A 5,722-nucleotide genomic window follows, 5' to 3' on the forward strand; every position below is an offset into this window, starting at 1 on the left:
CCTCAGCTGGAATATTGTGTCTAGTATTGGACATCCCACTAAGGTGTAGAAAAATTGGAGGGAGTCCAGAGGATAACAACAAGGATAGCAGATTTAAAAATGGCCTGTGGGGAACTGGCTTTGTTTTGTTCAGGAAAGGATAGTATGAGGAGGGGTATACCAGTGGTTTTCCATCCTATATAAGGTCTGTTACAACATAGGCCAATGGGGAAAAAGGAAGAGAAGAAAAAAATAATAATAATAATAAAGAATAAGCAGTTTATGTTAGACTTTTGGAGGTATTCCTGAAGAAGGTCAGCAGAATTACTTCAGATGATTTGAGGAGCTCCAACTATAGAATTTTTAAAGAGCAGGTTAGACAGATATCTATCACTGATGAGATCAAGGAGGAATAATCTTCCAACTACCCTGGGTGGGGAAAGGTCCTTCCCCTTCCTCCTTTTCCATGTTTAAAACTTGTATTTCTACAGTCAGGGGGGAGCTCCATAAGGACGAGATGGGAAGCCACAGAGATCTGGAGACAACATGGAGACAAGAAGGAGCTCTGACACTTTCTAGGAATGGCCAAAGGTTGGATTCAGAGGAAAAGAGGACACCTCTCTGCATCTCTGAATCAAGTAGCAGGTGTCCAAGATTTAAACATCCCTGCATCAGCATCTTCTGCTGGCTCACTCAGGAGAGCTGGGTTCTGAGCACAGGGATGATGTGCCCCTCTTCATTCAGTCAGTTGCATGTTTTGGATATTTGTCTAACCTTCTGGATTATTTATTGTATATGGCCTTGAGAAATTTGCTGGAGGGAAAGCAGGGAGTAAATTGCAAGGCCAGAATGGGTAATTTCTGCACTGCACTTTATTCCATGAGCTCAAGTCTTGGCACTTTTTTCCAACCCTGTGGCTAAAAGGATTAGAAGGACAGGGGAGGAGGTAAGGAGGTTTTCACTCACATAATTGTCAGAAAAACAGAAGAAACAAAAATAAACATTTAGGAAATACAATCTAAAAATGTTATTTTAAACCAAAAAGTAGAGAATTGTTTATTTCTGCATGCCTCATAAACATATTATTGATGAAGTTTGTCTGTCCTTGTCACCATCACGTCTGCTCCTGTCAGATTCCCTCATTTCACTGTCACACCCCCAAAATTATCCACCACTTAAGGAGCAAGTAAAACCCATTTCCTAGCAGGTTTCAGCTTGTCAGCAGAACACCACTATAGAAGCTTTGTGCATGAACAATTCTTGTTGCACTATAAAGCTGTCCCAGTTACTTCCTCACAAGAGAAAAACATACACTGCCATAATGTCCATGTTTCCCAAGAAAAGAGAGCCAGCTTCTGACTTCCAGTGCCTGCACTCATACCTTATCCCAGGCAACAGGCCTTACAATGGAATATCTCAGGGTAAAATATATCTTTAAATGCATTTCTTCCCTGAAAAGCACAACTTTCACTCCAGAGTGTTCTTGGAAAATTAAATGTTAACAAATAAAAGACACCTTGAAAAGATTGCTCCAAACATGCTTTGCCAAAATCAAATTCCCTCAAATGCCTCAGACCTGGAGATGTTTGTTCATTCCTTTATAGAATCAAAATTTAGGAAAAGATGAAACCTATTATATCATCTAAGGCAGCTCCTCTCCAGATTAGGACAGTTCTTACATTAGGTTTTATTATCCATGGACGCAAGAGATAAGGAGTCTGGTTAGAAGATTGGTTGGGAGGCACTTTGCCTTACTGGGACCACTTCATGAACTGCTTTTGCAGCTTCATGCCCTGTGCTGCTGGTGGTTTGCCTCCACCGCAGCTGCTCACAAGATTGTCAGAATGATCCCTGTTCCCCCAAGGACTTCTGCAGCTGAGGCTGGAGTGTTCCATGATCATCAAGGAGCAGCAAGACCCTTCCATCTCAACCTCCAAATCCTTATAGCCCAAAATAATGTGAAGCACACACCTACCATGGCTGCTTCCCTGATCTAGCCTGACTGCCCCATCAAGTACTCCCAAGGGAATGCCCAGAGGGATCTGGGTTTGGATGGACGATGGAGGCTGCTGCATTACCCACTGTTCTGTGATCATTCAGGTTCTGCCCAGGGATAACTGGATCTGTCATGGTCAACACTTACAGGGTGATGAAGGACATCATCTGATCAGAGCTTGCCAAAAAAACAACTGATGAAATAACTGAAGCCCACATCATGCACGTAAGAGCTGCACTTGAGCAAAACAAAAGCCTTGGCTGGGGTGATGAACTCTTCAGAAAACAATGCACAGGTCAGAACTGCAGCTGGCAAGAGTCACAGACAACAGGGAAGAAATAGCTGCATTTCCCAGTCAGCAAATCCCTTTGGTAAACACTGGCAACCACACGGTTTACTCGGAAAGCAACCAGACTCCAAAGAAGCACTTGCTCAGGCAGAGTCAGACCTGTGGGCACAAAGGAGGCAGGAAACATAAATAAATCAGTGTAGGGGATCTGCTTCACCTCTTATAAACTGCACCAGAGCAGGAACACTGCAAGAACTGCAGAAGTGCATCTAAATGGGGTGATGAGCACATCGGGCTCCTGAAAAATAAATAAATAAATAAATAAAATAAAATAAAAATCAGGGGCTCTGAAACACAAGAAGGAATCCAGACTTAAATAATGAGCTCAGGGCTTCATTTTCCATCATAGGAGGTTCTATATTAATAGTTTGGGTTTAGCAGGGTTTCAGTACTGTTAACTCACAAATAATTAAGTATTGACCTTATCCTGGAACTGCCCGAGAAAGATGCCCAGCACCTTGCTCATTGCGAGGCTTAATTCCTTGAAAACTGGGCCACAGATACCTAAAGGACAACATCAAAATGTATTTCACTGGGGACCAGAACATGCAGAGAGGAGAGTGGCAGGCTCCTTCTGAGTCCCGCAAAATCTCTTCCTAATGAGGCTCTGGGATAAACTGAGGTAGCAGATGGATTTTCAGAGTATTTGCTTTTTGCTTTCATCCAAATGTTCTGCATGGGAAGCAACCGGTGTGTTAGGTGCTGCTGCATGCTGTTTGGATGAATGGACCACTTTATGTAAAAAATAAATATGCGTGTATTTCTAACACAGCTGGGCAGCTTTCACAGGACTTGAAGCAATGATGGAGAAACTTCAATTAACATTTAATATGGAATAAATCAGATCAATACCTGCGTGAGGTTTTGCTGGTGCATTTACTATTCAATGGATTAAATTCATATTGAAACAATATTACAGTGCTTATCCTGTATCAAATTAATTATACAGAGGCCTATATTCCCTGATGCGTTATTTTGAACTGCTCAAGAAACATTGATGACTTTACTGAGCAAAGATGCACAGACCCAGAGGTGAAGGCCAAAGAGTCCCAGAAATGACTGATATTTTCTGGCATACCAGTTCCTGGACACCCACTTTGAGATGTTTTAAAAAGGGTTTGAGCTTATGCAAAGTACTGAGTCTGCTCACGTCTGAGAACAAATCAGGACACCCCAGTCCAGACATGGTCTCACCTCATAAACCAAGGCACCCAGATTCATCAGCAAATTTAGAAATCATCTGGAACTAAAATAAATAGGCTTTAAAATGGGAAGATGAGAGTGAAACAAAAACAACTATAAAAAGCCTGGCAAAGAAATCTGCACTAAAGCATTGTCTTTTTTCCAAGTGTGTGTCTGCATGGAAGTTTTTCTTTGGAGATGGGCTTTTCTTTTTTTTTATCTTCCTCTGATCTGATTCTCAGCACTTAGGAAAGCTGCCAGCAGCTGAGGAGCAGCCACGTTTCACATGCTTACCTTGAACTTTATTTGATAGAGCCTAAACCATTACGTTATTTGATTGGATTAGGAGGAGTGCACTGCAGCATTGCATCATTACCTGAATGTAGTTGACCTCTGGGGAAAATGTACTTCTGACATCTCGATCAATCCGGCCCAGTGATTTTAGCTCCGGCAGGAGAGATGCCGAGGGAGGCTCCAACACCGCAGCACAGGCTGAGCTCCCGTGCAGGATCCGTCCCCTGAGAGCAGACGGCCCAGGCGCTGACCTGCTTGCGTGACTTCTGCAGCCGCTTTGTGCACGGTGAGTGGCTCCAGCACAGGAGAGTGGAGCTGAACCAGGAGTGAGCACAGGCTCGGTATAGATGCAGCCAGGCAGCATGCTGAGAGGCATGGGAGGAAGGTGGAGGAGGGAGAGGAGGCTGTTGGTGTGTGAAGCCATTTTTCAAGCAGGTGAGAAGACTATTTTTAATTTTTTTCCCCTTAGACTCTCAAACAGCCTCCATTAATCAACATATAAAGGGGATTTATTAGAAGAGAAATATTTATTCTATAAGATGGAGCTGAAGACACTGCAGGTTCTCAGCACATGCAAGGACAGCTGGGTTTCCCCACAGTTTACAGCCACAATCTCATGGCCAAAGCCCCCAGAAAGAGGCGCTGATCTCTTCCTGCTCCATGTAGCCTCACCAGCTCAGTCTCAGCACAGGAGAAACACATTTTGGGCTATGGATGTGAAGAGAGAAAGCAATAGCTGGAAAAAGCGACTATCTTTTTCCCATGTGCTGTACTCCCTCTCTGAGTTTGAGGGATGAATTTTGCCATAGTGCTTAAGCCTTGTCAATCAAAGCTGCTTTGATTGCTGGTTGTGGTGGAAGGGTTTGTGAGAATCTTTCACAATGTGTTTCTTTTTTTCCCTGCTATGAGCTGGTTCGTTGCACTAGTTTTGTTGTAATGAGGTTTTTATTTATTTAGGACAAGATCCCCGGTTTCCCAGGGAAGTGTGATTTGGTGGAGCTGGCTGAAGCACGGAGAAGATCAAAGGATCATTTCAGTTTCTCATTTTATGAGGGGGGAGGTCCTATAGGAACATCACAGCCATTTGTGTCTCTCCAGACCAAGACTTCATCTGTGTCGCCTCCAGGGCCTCTGTGGGATACATGACCCCAAAGAGGTGCAACGTGAAGCTTCACAGCACCCCAAGTCCCACTCCGGATCAGCGCTCCTATAACCATCCCCATCACAGGTGTTGGCATGGGTTGGGTGGAGAATGAACCTACAGCAATTACCATTTGGAAAATAAATGTGGTCAAACGTTCCTTGAAAATTGCCTCCAAAGCATTAATTTATAACTGATTGTTTAATAAACATTTTGAAATTAGCTTTTACAAAGCCCAGCAGACCATAGGTTGCCCATGCCACAGTGTTTCATAATTAAAAATGTCTCTTATCCAGGTGCATGTGTCTGTAAGATGCTTATAGAAGCAATTAATTATTTACCAAACCTTTAGCTGTTTATCATGAAAAATTCATAGAAAGTATGACCATAAACAGACGAAGCTAGGAAATGCTTCAGGAGATGAAGAAAAAAGAAAACTAAAAGCATTCATTTCAGGCCATGTAAGCACCTTTTCACCGACCAGATCATGGTACAGAATGGAAAAGGTCCTTTATCCTACAATGATGTTTAGGGTGCTGAATGCCATTGGACAGAGAAGTACCCCATCTCCTTGGCAGCAGTTTCTTGCTTGCATTAGATAACTTTGCAAGCAGTGTTCAGCTTAGGAAACCTTTAAAATTATTTACAAAGCTTGTTGCATTGTCAGCAACATTCCAACACTGTGCTGTGCAAGAACTTTATCTTGCAAAACGTCTTCTTGTCTTCACGCAACACTCTCAGGTATCCCTGCTCTGTGGGGTATAAAGTTGCTTCGCTCCTG

At 43.1% G+C, this 5,722-nt stretch overlaps 1 long non-coding RNA gene across 1 annotated transcript; it reads left to right on the plus strand.

Moving 5' to 3' along the window:
- The first annotated feature begins 3,887 nt into the window (after positions 1-3,887).
- On the plus strand, positions 3,888-5,109 carry LOC118162600. Its single transcript, XR_004748527.1, has 2 exons — positions 3,888-4,086; positions 4,758-5,109. It is a non-coding gene; the product is annotated as an uncharacterized LOC118162600 (long non-coding RNA).
- Positions 5,110-5,722: the final 613 nt, after the last annotated feature.

This window comes from Oxyura jamaicensis, chromosome 2 (assembly GCF_011077185.1).
Source record: "Oxyura jamaicensis isolate SHBP4307 breed ruddy duck chromosome 2, BPBGC_Ojam_1.0, whole genome shotgun sequence".
Lineage (NCBI taxonomy): Eukaryota > Metazoa > Chordata > Aves > Anseriformes > Anatidae > Oxyura > Oxyura jamaicensis.